Genomic DNA, 15902 nt, shown 5'->3' with positions numbered 1-15902 from the left:
CTCTATCCGTCACACACATTGTTTAAAATCTGGTCACGTACCACTTGTGTCCCAGCATAGATGTTTCCCATCACGTACTCCCTTTCAGTCATGAATCTGCTGTTAGATCCAATGTAATAGGTATACTTGCCGGTAAGCAGATCAAGAGTAGTCATCGTCTTCTTCCCATGGAGGTACAACATATGCCATATGAATAGTCACTTTTCCATCGGTGCTGTCAAATTTTTCTCTCATCGACTGCACGTCTTCAACAGCCCCCACAAATTTGGAAGACGTTATTTCTGCAGGTGTGCTAAATCCGAGACATACAGTCGAGTTCAAACTGTCGTGATACATATATAGGCTCAAACGACCTAGATCTTTGACTTGGCAATGACATTTGAGTTCCTCTAACAGTGAGTCAAGAGATCCATAATGAAACCTGATACTTCATCGGTTGGAACATCAGACGCAAAGTCTTTAAATTTCACCGTGTAGTTGTAAGTTGTCGTTCTAAATTTTCTCGAGGTCGCTGTCTGAGTCATTTGGATGCTAAAATACTCTACAACAACAATAACGACAACATTATCAAACTTAAAATACAACTGACGAAAGACATTTACAGTAAAAGTGTAATTGGGTTTGTTTAACAAGGAAAACATCAAGTACTTCTCAACCTAAAAAGCATGAATAGTTGACAGGTTTAACAGAACTCGAGTGTGGAAGTATTTAATTCAAACCGAAACAGGAAATAGGCTGACGATTTACCAGAGCTAAATTAGTGTTAAAATAACACTCATCATATATCAATAAACATTACTTACTTTGAAGCAAGAGAGGAAAAAAATAACGGATCAAAATGTGTAAATGAATATGTTGGATCAAGTAACAAAATTATCCATAGTGAACTCCAAACTTCGAAATTGGTAAAACACGCAAAATATCAAAATACAAGAAATATTTGCAAGTCTACCTTAAAAAATCAGGCAAGTAATATTTGGTGATTTGGTGTTTATCAAATTGAAGATTTAGAAGGAAATGTTAAAGCGGACACGTCGTAAGAGCAAGAGTTGTCCCTGTATACCAAACAGAATTACGTATACACAAATGAGAAGCTTTGGAGTCACAAGGAGTTAAATGGGATGGGGTGGGGGTATTATTAATTCGCAAACGTTCGTTAGTACATTGATTAATTCATCATTTTTAACCTGATTGATTGTTGTCAATCGTTTCAAATACTGTAAACTTGACATTGCGAATCAAACTGTAGTTTCTTTAGTAACACGGGCGCCATATCTACATGGACGATTCAATGTTTTCAGGTAACATACGCGATGTAGTTCAGCGCCTATGATGATGTAAATAAATTTGGACAATCTGGCTAGAAATTAGAAACTGACGAATGAAATGACTAAGTGTAGTGGATTTTTTTATATCCTTGATGCTGTAACAAATAACCGGGGTGGATTTCGGATTTATAATAGAACACTTTCGATGTTGATACCAATACAATGTTTAATGATGAATGACTTAAATGAGAAATTAAATTATGATTAATATGTGCGTGTATAAGATCCAAATATTGGACAAAATAATATAATCCTCACGAACCTAATAATGCAACAAAAAAAAAAAAACAAATACATGACCTTACACAGTACAAGGACAAAGGTGAATGATTCACAGTAATTTCACGCGACCAATATAATGTGTTTTACTAAAATAGTAGATAAATGTGATACTTTAATCATATAGTTAAATGTATTCACTCAAATAGTGAAAAATGAGGTATGTTACTTAAGTAGTAAAATGATGAAAACAAAGTGACAGATATACAAAATATCTTTAAAATCCCAAAAACACTGGTCATTAGAAAGCCCCAAAATTAGCCCACGGCTAACGATTACATGTATGAAGTTACACACTCCGTCGCCAGCACACTTTGCTACCAGTCACACTGGTCAATCAGGCAGTCAGTATTATAGGCAGTCACAGACCACCATTTAATTACTTCCTTGGCTAATCAAGTAATCAGCGCCACCAATCGGTAAGCAACGCCCGATCACCTACTATTCGACCAGCAACACTGTTCACTCGGTTCTACAGCTGCTATGGTTCAGCTTTACAGCTGTTATGGTCAACTTCTATGGTTAGTTCTACAAGTGGTACCACGTCGACTCCAATCAGCTGAGAATACATCTAACACCGTGTACTATGTATGACACAGGCATATACGATAAAACGTAATGACGTTATATACGGTAAGCTATACAGATTACATTATCGGCAAAATAGTTACAAAACAATACACATGTTCAGAAGTGAATATACCTGTGCCAGATAAGAATCCTACGGTATTAAAAGTTTCTTAAAAATGCAATTTTATATTGCTTATATAAAACACTTGCTAAGTCACAAACACAAATATGAAACATTTGCATTATACTACATAAGCCGAAGCTATATAGAAAATATACAAAAATAAACGTGGTAGTACATTAGTTATAACTTCTATACAAAAGTATTAATAAACAACTCACATACCTCTACAGCTGAAGATGTGCAAGTCCTTAAAGTAGACCGCTCACTGGCAAGACGTTCCATAATGTGTAGATTTAGTCTTACGGTGAGGCATTTATACAAAGAAAATGTAGCCATATATGACCTGTGCGCCAGAAGCATTTGGTTTTTCCCATCGAAACCTATTCCCAAGTGCAGCATAGGATGAACCGAACTCACTGTTTCGAAATATTGTACAATAAACATAAATCACCCTCGGGTATCATTATAAACAAGAAAAAAAAAACTCGTGTATATGTTTTTCATAAATAAAAGGATTTATACCATTCCGTGACATATGCTTTTCTATTTTTCTCTTCCATCGGTAATATTGACTTTAAACAATTTTATTCTTAACATGTTTTAAATTCTACCACGATATTACTGGAGATATTCGAAAGGGAAAATAAGGACATGATCGATAATGTGCCAGATGAAATGTTCAACAAAGTTTTGGTGGAACCTACACAAAATGTTGTGTTCCTTGCTTACATATATAATCACAACTATATGTCAGGTACTGGTGTGTAATGAACGCATTAAAAGCGGACGAAATTAATTATTTGACAAAGAAGAATCTACTGGCTGGACACAATAATGGCCTAACATATATGGTATATTATATCAAATGAATGTAGCAGATAATATACTGCCTGTAATATGGTTGAACATTTCAAACGGAGCATTAAAGATTTTGTTTTACAAATTGAAAATAAAGCTTCGCTGTAAGTCATAAACGATTTGTAAAAAAACAACCATAAAAACGTAGCTTCGCGATAGATCATAAGCGATTTCATAAAAGCTATGAAAATGTGATGCTGATGTTGGTCCATCGGTGTCAATGAGGACCATTTAATGTCATCAATTCACTGGGGGGTGGGTCCAGAGATGCAGATCAGTCCGATCCGGGCCCAGAAGAGTATGTTGCAGTGACGACATGGGTGTGAAGGTTGCTGACCGGGAGTTGCAAAACTTCTGTTCCTGGATTTGCGCAGATCACGTTTTTCAGCTGCGTCCACCAGTCTTTTTTGCTCAAAACTTCCGCACCAGCGTTGACTTGACTGCGCCAAGCAGATCTGTTAGCAGCGACACTCTCCCAGCTGTCAGGATCAATGCCTAGGTTCTTCAGCGAAGCCTTGAGGGTGTCCTTGTAAATGTAGGTTTCTTGAGGATGTCTATGCTTGTTTGTGGTTGCCACGCTAGATTGATGGCTAGGTTTCCGCCGGAAATTAATGTTATATGGTGCAAATATACTTTCAACGAAGTCCGATAATGCACAAAATAATTATTTTGTATTTAGTAATAATGGATGCAAGCAAAAACAATAATAACACATATACAAACGGAGGGCATATACATTAACATTTAGCAAATGCAATTTCCTGGTGGTAAGCTTTTCGAATGGAAATTATACTTGTTAATCATGCCAGGACATTGCATATCCTCCAGGACATTAAACACAGAGTACAATTACTATTTCCCGGTCATTACCTAATAATGTAGCTCCAATCGGGGTTTTAAAGGTATTTTGTTGTCACTTATTTGGTGGCGATTCTTGATATGATTTAGATATAATGAAAACTGATTTTTTAAGAATATGAACTTTCTGCTGAAGTTGTGTCTGTGTATTTTGGCGACAGATCACAATGTGTACTCAGACCTTGATGACGATTCCCAGCTGAAACATGGTACGCTGTATTGTATACAGGTCAGCATCTCAACACGTATTGATAACCTACGATTTAGTAGGATTTGGACACAGAAATGTCCGTACTGACAAACACATGTAGGGGATATGTAAAGTCACCCTCTTAGTTAGAGGAGTAGTTAATTGGATTTGGCTGGCGTTATCTAGGGAATGACCTCCCTCGATTTTATAGCCCGGTGGGAGTGGAAAGATAGAATATCAACAGAGAATTGAGCAAGACTATTGGGAAGAAATAATGCAATACGATCTCACTTAGACAAGAAAAATAACAACATTTAATCAATAATAATTAATATAGTAACTCCAATTCAATCTTAGTTTTGTTAACATAATTTAATGGTAGTGACTGATTTGGATTTATTTCATTATAATAACGAGTGGTGAAAAGGGCGCAATGTCCATGACTGATTGCATCACCTTCATCCCTTGACCATTATCAAGTCTTCCTATTTCATCGATTGTTCCTATTCTTAAAGTTTCATCCCTTTCTGGACTTCTTAGTCCCTTATTCTGTACTCGTCACTGCTTCTTTTTACGACTTCCGTCTTCGGACTGTCCCATCTCTCCCCAGAAAGCTGTTCCTTAAAGGAAAAAAAATACCCCTAACTCTCTATATGTACCACTTTCTACACGTACATAAAATTCCCTCACTTACGCTACTCAGAAGCGTACTAGCTATCCACATTGCATAAATTCTGACTTAACCAGATAGAACATCACCCTCGCTTCACAGCGACAGGCCATAATTAAAACGTTAAGGCTGAATACTATCAATACTATCAAAACTCGACACTTTACAGAATACACAGCGTAGATACATGTGTACTAAATCACAACCTAGATTAAAATTGAAATGGCATGTCCAAAGTCACATATTATTATTAGCACGATGAAAAACCAAACTCTGTCCAAAATCGAACATATTATTATTAGTACGATGAAAACAAACTCTGTCCATGGTCACTCATATGTTTAATAGTACGATGCAAACAAACTTTGTGCAAAATCATTCATTTTGTTTTAATACGATGAAAACAGACACTGTTCAAAATCGCAGATATTATTAATAGTACCATGAAAATATGCTCTGTCCAAAATCACTCATATTATTATTACTAAGATAAAAACAAACTCTGTCCAAAATCACTCATATTAGTATTAGTACGATAAAAAAAAAAAAAACTTTGTTCAAGATCACTCATATTATTTGAAGGTGTTGGCTTCATCACTTTCTCAGCATGTCTGTCGACCAATTATAGTCAGACGAGTGTGACTTGTCATAAACAATTTTGAATTATTTCGGTATAGTGCAGTATGTGCCTTGTGTAAGTTAAATACAGCCACATATTGTTGATCCTGTTTGAGTAATTATCTACAATTACATCTATGTATCGATGTTTCTCAGGTCCCTGATTTGGAAAGTATAGAACAGTCACTTAGCTTTTGTCCACATGTATAACTTTGATCTCAATGCTGCATTTTGATTGGTTTGTTCTAGTTTTTTTTATTCATCCGATAGAACAGGTCTTTCTATCGTATTATCATGCATAAACCATGATATCCGACACCTACCTCCAAAACTGAGAGGGAAAGATTTAGGAAAACAAGGATTTAGAAATTCGTTTGGTTATTAATTTTTTTTATTAAAAAACTATACATAATTTTTCGATGTAAGTTTTACACATGTAGGAAAGGTTTGAAAATTTAATCTGATGCTAAGGGTTTTATGAAAAAGGGTGTGCGCTGTTTCCTTTTCCAGCATGCTAAGGTTTACATAATGTATGCGTTCTTTAGTGCCTGGGAACTGCTGGCATGACACACAAACATAATTCTAAAAACTAACAAACAAAAAAAAAAATGGCATTTTGCGTCGTTGTTACAAAATGTTATAAGATGAGATATACCATGCATTTACATCACCTACACTATTTTAGCCTCTGATAAATGTAAACTAATAGAGGAACATATATAAGTGACCAGTGGTCATTTTTCACCGATGGCTCTTATTCATCGTCATATCTTGACTTCCAGTTGAATTTTAATTTTGTAGACAGCTGGATTGCCAAGTGGAGTTTAGGTGGATTAGCAGTTAGCGTGATGGACTCGCGACCAGAAGCGTATGAGTTCCAATCCTGCTTACACCATTCCCGATTGGTAGACATGGTGCATCCGTGGGCAAGATATGTTACTTCTACTTTTTTCTGTACGCTATAACCTTTGATGTGTTGATGTGTCGTTAACACCATTCAATCAGCAACACGATCGCCAAATGTTCCAATTCCGCAAACACTTGTATGCATGCATGCATGTATGTATATATGTATGTATGTATATATGTATGTATGTATGTATGTATGTATGTATGTATGTATGTATGTATGTATGTATGTATGTATGTATTTTTTGTGTGTGTGCGTGTGTATGTATGTATACAGCTGACACCTTTTAAGATTTGTACAATCTGATGTGGAGAGAGAGAGAGAGTGGGCAAGAGAGAGAGAGGGTGTGGGGCGGCGTGTTGGTGAATGGAGGGAGAAAAAGAATAAGCAAGTAATTTACACCATTTACACCATATGACTTTTTTAATTGCATACTGCATTATAATTAATTATTGTATTTGAATGTGACTCATGCGCATGGCCCGTTATGGTCGTCAAGATCGAGAGCTGCTTTGCAGTAAGATGATCCGACACACATTGATAACTGTTTAATTTCTGGTGGCCTTGGAATTGCATGACCACTTATTCTAATAGAACCTATCACTCTCAGATAAGATGCCGCGTGTCGTGTTAGGGGGAGTTATCGTTTCCACTTCCAGCAAGTTGTACTTTTTATTGACGGTTCAAACGAACAATATAGTATGACCTAGTCTCGGTGCTTGTTAGGTGTACTTATTGATAAACGGACGACACGAAATCCATATTGGATGGTACAAGTACAAACCTGTCTTGGATGTATACATTTCACTTGCTTCCCACTGTTGATTCCCTTGTTAAGATTTGCTTTTCGCGCAGTCGGCGCCATCGGTAGATTTCTTAAGGAATTATGTTCACAAACTTGCAAAAGTATTGTACGTTAAGGTAAATATAATATGGAACCTCTTGCGGTGTACATCATTACCCAAGGTGTATTTTTAGTTTTTACAAACGATTGAGGTATCCTAAGTTTCACTCTTTTGGTCAACCGACTAACTAGCACACGTGCAAACTACAAAGCAGTATTGTTTTTTTGTGTGCTTTTTTTTTAAATTTCGTGCATGGTCCCTGCCATGTTACAGCGTATAAAACTATAGAACTCTGATGTTCTGATGTGACTCTATATAGTTACATATACCTTTCTCACCGCTCAGGTGGCCTAGTGGTTAGAGCGTCTGCTTCGGAAGCGGAAGGTCGTGTGTTCGATCCCCGGCCGAGTTATACCAAAGACTTATAACAATGGCAATAACAGTTGCCTAGCTAGGCGCTCAGCATTAAGAGGTTAGTGTTAGGACTGGTTGGCCTGGTGTCAGGATAATGTGACTGGGTGGGACATCATGCTACATAATTTCTTTTAATCATCTATGTTTTTAAATAGTGTTTGCTACGTTATTTAATTCTAATTTACCGTAAAGTTTCATCAGGCAAGACAAATTTCACACAGCATAATGCTGTTAGATTGAATATCTATTTCAGGTCACAGTCATATTGCTTCTTTTACATATGAACATTCTGGACATATGAATTGACTAATCTGTTTCAATTACGTATGTTTAATATAGCAAACAACGAGAAACCCTTTAGTTTTATATAATTCTGTATGATTATTCGTGTGTTATGGATATCCATATTTTGTGTAGCTCCTGGTACATGATTGTGTGCATTTTCAGTAATTTGTATTCACAACTGTAAATTGTTGTGATTATCTATAACTGGATTTGGCGTACGCGCATGGGTTCTATTTTATGATATTAAAGAAAGTAATATTGCATATGATCTATAAATAGATGCTTATATTTGTGTGGATAGATACATAATAAAATAATTAGTAACTATGTTTACGAGAATGGAACATTTTTCCATCGGACAAGTCGGTCAGGTGGTATGTTAGAAGAATTAAGTTAATTCTCATTGGACCTAGGATGTGCGGGGCCCAAGGTAACAAAGGATGAGCGAGGCCCCAAGCAAAACATATCATTGTGGAGTTGATTCCATACCAATACGAGGGGCCCCTAAAAGTGCGGGGCCCAAGGCGGTTGCCTCGTTCGCCTTGCAAATCGGCTGTCTGGACAAGTTAAATTATGCAAGTTCATCCACGATGTTGGAAATGTTCGATTTGTCAGGTAGGTAGTAGTAGCAAAGGGCCCGGCAGATTTCTTGCTTTTTTAGTTTTATGTGTTCTTGTTTTAACATCCGGTCTGCAGACTATTGAATGTTTTATTTAGATAATATCCGTGAGGAAAAATAGATTGTTACAAGCCAAGGATCCTTACTTGACCGAATGATTGTCAAACTCTGGCGCGATTCTCGCTAGAATTCACAAGTTTACCCCAACTTTCCAAAGACTTCCATACAACTTCATTTGTAAATTAGAAAGCCTGACGTGTCCATGCTATACCTAAATTTTACTCTAATTAGTAGTGTAGTGGGGGAACCTGGAGTCAAGGGAAAATCCAGTGTAAAAGGTGTCTCGGCACTGTGGCGTCAAAATTTATAGCGTCAATGGGAATTAGCATTACAAGACCCATTGGTCCTAAATAGCGTCAAGTACTTTAAATATACCCGCTGGGCCTGTATAGTGTCAAGGGAAATGGAAAATGGGGATTACTGGGTTTGTAAAAATTTTTGAAGGGGATAAGCAATAAAGTCAATTTCTTTTCGAGGTATTGGAGTGTCCCTGAAAAGGGCCTTTGTTTTCTTCTGCTTCTTCTTCTACTTTCTCCAGTTGTTCCACCATCTTCTAAGTTTTCATAATATTTTTTTCTTCTTCCTAATATTCCTTTCTTCTTTTTCTTTTCTTCATTTTCTGGCATCCAGTCAGGAAGGAGCAATTCTCTGAACTTCTCCTGGACTTTGATTCAGTTGTTATCGAGCCTCTCAAACTCTTTCTTTTTCTTGTTGTTTTCTCTTTCTTTTCTCTCATTTGACCACCTTTCTTTAATCTTTTTCACTTCTTGGGTCAGCACACTTCTCATTAGTTCTTCGGCTTTCTTCAGCTGGTCCAACCCCCATTTTATAAACGACCACTCTGTCAATTTCAGCATATCTTCTAAACAACACCTCACTTTCATCACAAAATATTTATGGCTTCCTTCAAATGAACCACTTTCACATGCTCAGGGTGAATAAAGCCTCTTAGTCTCTTCACTTCTTCCTCTATCATGTCTTTCACAAGATCCATAGCTAATTTCAAGCTAGTTACTTGCCTTCTGACAAAATCCTTGGTAACTGGATACCTCCATTCATGTTCAAGCCTTTCCACTACATAGGCTCCATTCCAATACCAAATGTCCTTCAACTGGTTAAGCAAGTCTCTTACTCCTGTCATCGTCTTCCTTGTTTATTCCGTAGAATGGCGCGAATGATGAACACTTTGACTTTTATATCCAAAGCACGGACGTGAAGGAAAACGTCCCCTACGTTTCTCTTCATATATTATTTACTATCCACACAGTGATGAGGAGACAAATAACTAACCACATTATATAATATCCACACACGGGATGGAGATAAACTAACCCTTTCTCTACTATCCACACACACACGAAGACGCAATATTAAACCCAAAATATACTATCCACACACGCAAAGCAACAAGAAAAACATAACAAAATATATTATCCACACACGCAGAGAAGCCAAATCAATCTCCAAACTATACTATTCACACACTGGAGAAGCAGAAACATAACCATAACATAACCATAATCTACTATTCACACACACGAAGAAGCCAAAAATCGAACCCAATAATCTACAATCCACACACGCGGAGAAGCAAGAACATGATCAAAGTCAATAAATAACCACCAATATGCTATCCACACACGCGAAGAAGCAAAACAAACTCTAACTTTACTATCCACAAGCCCCGTTATATACTATCCACACACGCGAATGAGCCAAAACTAAACACTCATCTACCATCCACCCACGCGAAAAAGCCAAAACATAACCACCAATATACTGTCCACACACATGAAGAAGCAAAAAAAACCTCTTACTTTACTATCCACAAACCCCATTATATACTATCCACACACGCGAATGAGCCAAAACTAAACACTCATCTACTATCCACAAACGCGGGAAAGCCAAGTCAAACCCTAAATCTACTATCCACACACGCGAATAAGCCAAATCAAACCCAAACTATACTATCCACACACTGGAGAAGCAGAAACCTAACCATAATCTACTATCAACACACGCGAAGAAGCCAAATATCAAACCCAATAATTTACTATCCACACACGCGACGGAGCCAAAACTAAACACCAATCTACTAACATAGCAAAACATAGTCACAATCTACTATCCACACACTCGGGGAAGCAAAACCGAACCCTTATTATACTATCCAGAAACGCGGAGAAGCCAAATCATAACGATAATATACTATCGACACGCTCGAAGAAGCCAAATCAAGCGCAAAATCTACCATCCACACAGAGGGGAAGGTTAAATAACCACACGCTCTACTATCCACACAAACGTACGTGAGCGCTTACAAAACCCAATAATCTACTATCCACACAAACGAACGCGAGCGCTTACAAAACCCAATAATCTACTATCCACACACGGGAAGAAGCCAAATCAAACCCAAAATCTACCATCCACACAGAATGGAAGGTTAAATAACCAGACACTCTACTATCCACACAAACGTACGTGAGCGCTTACAAAACCCAATAATCTACTATCCACACACGCGAAGAAGCAAACTTATAACCATAATCTACTATCCACACACGGGAAGAAGCCAAATTAAACCCAAATTCTACTATCCACACACGCTGAGAAGCAAACAACTAAACTCACATTTACTATCCGTTTAATATAATTTACTGCCCTGAATTTACAACCAAACAATGTGTTACACATTGTAAGTGACTTCATTGGCTAACCGATATTTTACACTTCTGTCTCTATTGATGTGATTGTGCTTGTCAAAATGTTTGAGTAAGATTAAAAATGTTTGTCAGTTTCAAAACGCGAACTGTAATGTAGCCGTTTAATATTTGATGTGGCAAGAAGAAATGGTACAATACGCAACAAAGGGATTGTAAATTTACACTCCATTCTGTCTGCACTGCAATGGTAACAACGCTCTTGCGTTGACATTATTTTGCCACACTACCTTAGAAACAAAAACAATGCATCAATCAAAGAAATCGAGAGACTGAGAGAACAACAGTGGTAAATCCAGGAGGAATACAGAACCAACAAGACCGGTGAAGAAATATATTTGTTTGATACCTCACGAAGATTATTTTTTACAAACTAGTAGACCCAAAAGTGACTTGTAGAAAAATTTAGAACGATGACATACATCTACTCGGTTTCATTAAATGGTTTACGTCAATGGTTGCTATTCTTTGTTATTAAATGTTCGTACAAACGATATGTGTGTAAGCTAAAGCTAACACACACGCACGCACACGCATACAAGTGTTACTGCATTGGGTGACAGTAGAACGGGCAGTACTTTAGTCGGGAGTGTTTTGAGAAATGGACAGATAGACTTAACATTACAGTGGAGAGAGAAAGAAAGAATGGTAAAGAAAAAACAAACGTAGGACACCATTTTTAGTTCCATTATTCTTGCGGTATTATAGGACAAAGATTATTGAGACAACCATACAGTCTATGTGAAATATGTTCCTTGTTTTCATTCATTCATCAATTTCATAAAAAGGTAATGTGATATTTATTGTCGACTGACTGTTTAGCATTTTCTTAACATATCTCAGATTTAAGATATGTCATGTGTTTCGCAGCACGCGGTACAAACAATTTTTCACAAATCTAAGGGCGGAGAAGAAAGAGAGAAAAAAAAACAGCACCATAACGCTCCTTGTTCTCTTTACAGTCTAAACTGAGAGAAAATAGGTCGAATGATGTTACATATTTTCTGAACGTGTGTTTTGGTTTTAAAATTCAGACTTAACAATAGGCAGGGTTATACAGTACAATGCCACTCGCGTCATTCTAGAAAAAGCCTTTGTTTCCTTTCCTGAAAAACGGTAGATCTAATGTTAGAATTATTTTTCCGTGACACATTGCAGTGCCAAAATAAAGAGAAAGCTACGATACCTGAATTGTACAAACTCGTCAACTCAAGATATGTTTTTATCCAACGATTTACTGATTTACAATTTGTAAGGATGTTAGTGTTTCAAAAATAAATTACATGACCAAAGGAACAGTTCACAGAAATATGGTGAGTACTGATCACAATTTTGGAGAGGTATCTTCAAGCAGCCACAGATAACATTAGGATTTCAATCAAAACTACTATGACGGAGAGAGAGTGTTATTCCTACTGTAGAACATATCACGACACTTAACGTTTGTTTTTACAGTATATTTTCCTTAAGAAAGATTCAAAGAAATACATTCCACCTAGATAATCACAGCCATATAAAAAAGTCACCATTATTAAATATCACCAGATTGAAATGAAGATTATGGAAGCTAACAATTCCTCCATGTTTGATAACGTCGATGTAAAGTTTTCACAGAATAGTTCATCCAAATATGCAGTGATGCATTTGACTATAAAACTGACACAATTATCGTGGGATCGCCCATGGGACGATTGTTATTGCGTTAGTTTTGCTTCTTTTAATTATTTTATAAGTCGCCTAGCAGTGAGAAACGACCTATCTCGACAATGTGTGAAGAGCTACTGAAGTTAATTCGAAGTAAACGCGGTAAGAAAATAAGTCTAGCCAATGAAATCGTTTACGATGAGTGATGCATTGTTTTGTTCGAAATTAATGTGGCTAAATAATTCCTACGCTCATGCGTTGTTACCATTGTATGGTGCAAACCGGGTTTTAAAAAAAGTAGATTTCATGGTTATAGTCAACTTTCGACTGGTTTTGACCGGTTAGAACCGGCTTAAACCGGTTCCATCCAGATCAGACCAGTTGCATCTGGTTCAAACCTGTTTATTCCAGTATATCCCGGTAAAAACCCGATTCAAACCGGTTTTTTTCCTACTAGATTTCACGGTTTTAGTTCACTTTGGAATGGTTTTGACTGGATAGAACCGGTGTAATCCAGTTACATCCAGATTAAACCGGTTACATCTGTTCAAACCAGTTAATTCCAGTTTATCTTGGTTAAAACCGGTTCGAACCGGTTTAGTCCAAGTTAGTTATAATGTTTAAGTCCACATTTTACTGGTTTTGACTAGTTTGAACCTGCTTAAACTGGTTCCATCCAGATAGAACTGGTTCCATATGGTTCAAACCAGTTCATTCCAAATTATCCTGGTTCAAAATCCGTTCAAACCGGTTTAATCCAAGTAGATTTCATGGTTTTAGTGCACTTTGGAATAGTTTTGACAGGTTTGAACCGGTTTAAGCCGGTTCCATCCAAAATAAACCTGTTCCATTTGGTTGAAATCAGTTCATTCCAGTATATTCTTGTTCAAAACAGGTTCAAACCGGATTAATCCAAGAACATTTCATGGTTTTAGTCCACTTTGGAATGGTTTTGACAAGTTAGAACGTGCTTAAACCGGCTTCATTAGGATCAAACCGGTTACATATGGTTCAAACCAGTAAATTCCCTTTATTCCAAGTTCAAAACCGGTCCAAACCGGATTAATTCAAATAGATGTCATCGTTTTAGTCCACTATGGACTGGTTTAGACTGGTTACAACCGATTTTTTCCGGTTGCATCCGATCAAACCGGTTCCAACTGGTTCAAACCATTTCAGTCCAGTTTATGCTGGTTCAAAACCGGCTCAAACCAGTTTAATCCAAGTCGATTTCATGGTTTTACTGGTTTTGTCAGGTTAGAACCGGTTTAAACCGGTTCAATCCGGATCAAACAGGTTCAGTCTGCTTGAAACCATTGCTTTCCAGTTCATCCTAGTTCAAAACTGGTTCAAACCGGTTTAATCCAAGTCGATTTAATGGTTTTATTAAACATTGGTCTAGTTTTGACCGGTTAGAACAGGTTAAAACCTTTTCCATGTGGATCAGACCGGTTCCATCTGGTTGAAACCAGTAGAGTCCAGTTCATCTGGGTTCAAACCAGGTTTAATCCAATTCGATCTCATGAGTCTTGTACACTTTGGACTGGTTTTCATAGGTTACAACCTGTTATAACGGTTCCATCCGGATCAAGCAGGATCCATTTGGTTGAAACCAGTTCATTCCAGTTCATAATGGTTTAAAACCGGCTGAAACCAGTTCATTCAATGTTATCATGTTTCGAAAACATTTCAAACCGGATAAATATAAGTCGAGTTTATGGCTTAAATACACCTTTGACTGGTTTTGACAGATTAGAAACGATTTAAATCAGTTCCATCCGGATCAAACAGGTTCAATCTTCTTGAAACCAGTGCATTCCAGTTCATTCTGGTTGAAAACCCGTTCAAACCGGTTTAATCCCTGTCACTTTCATGTTTTTTTTTACATTCTTGACTGTTTTGACAGGTTACAACCGATTTTAACAGGTTCCATCCAGAACAAACAGGCCTCATCTGGTTGAACCCAGTTCATTCCGGTTCATAATGGTTCAAAACCGGTTCAAATCGGTTTAATCCAAGTCGAATTCATGGTTTTAGTATAATGTGGACTGGTTTTGACTGGTTACAAGCGGTCTAAACCGGTTCCATCCGGATCAAACCGGTTCCATCTGATTGAAAAAAGATCATTCCAGTTTATCAGGGTTCAAAAATCTTTAAAACCGGTTTAATCCAAGTCGATTTCATGGCTTTAGTACACCTTGGACTGGTTGTGACATGTTACAACCGGTTTACACCGTTCCATCCTGATCAAACATGTTCCATCTGGTTGAAAACAGTTCGTTTCAGTTCATCCTGGTTCAAAAGCCGGTTCAAACCAGTTTAATCCAAGTAGATATGACGGTTTTAATACACTTTGGATATGTTTTGACTGGTTACAAACGCTTTAAACCGGTTCCATCCGGATCAAACTGGTTCCATCTGGTTCAAACCAGTTTATTTCAGTTTATCCGGGTTCAAACCCGGTTCATACCGGTTTAATCCAAGTCGATTTAATGGTTTTATTATAAAATGGTCTAGTTTTAACAGGTTAGAACCGGTTTGCATGGTTTTAGCAATCTTTAGACCGGTTTTGACTGGTTAGCTTCGGTTTAACCCGGTTCCAACCGGTCCCAATTGGTTCAAACGAGTTCATTCCAGTTTTTCATGCTTCAAAACCAGTTCAAACCGGTTTTATTCAAGTAGAATTTATGGTTTTAGTCCACTTTAGACTTGTTTTGACCGGTTAGAACCGGCTTAAACCGGTTCCATCCGATGAAACCGGTTACATCTGGTTCAAACCAGTTCATTCAAGTTTGCCCTGGTTCCGATGGTCTTTTCGCCTCCTCCGTTGCGGGCATGCTGAATCCATTTGTCCTCCTTGTCGCACGAGAAATGTAACCAGCGTAGGGCTTTGACCGAGTATTG

The sequence above is a fragment of the Sinohyriopsis cumingii genome, unplaced genomic scaffold (genome assembly GCF_028554795.1).
Source record: "Sinohyriopsis cumingii isolate HCF-2022 unplaced genomic scaffold, ASM2855479v2 utg000837l, whole genome shotgun sequence".
Classification (NCBI taxonomy): Eukaryota; Metazoa; Mollusca; class Bivalvia; order Unionida; family Unionidae; genus Sinohyriopsis; species Sinohyriopsis cumingii.
The sequence above is the reverse complement of the archived record's forward strand: the minus strand, read 5'-3'. Positions refer to the sequence as shown.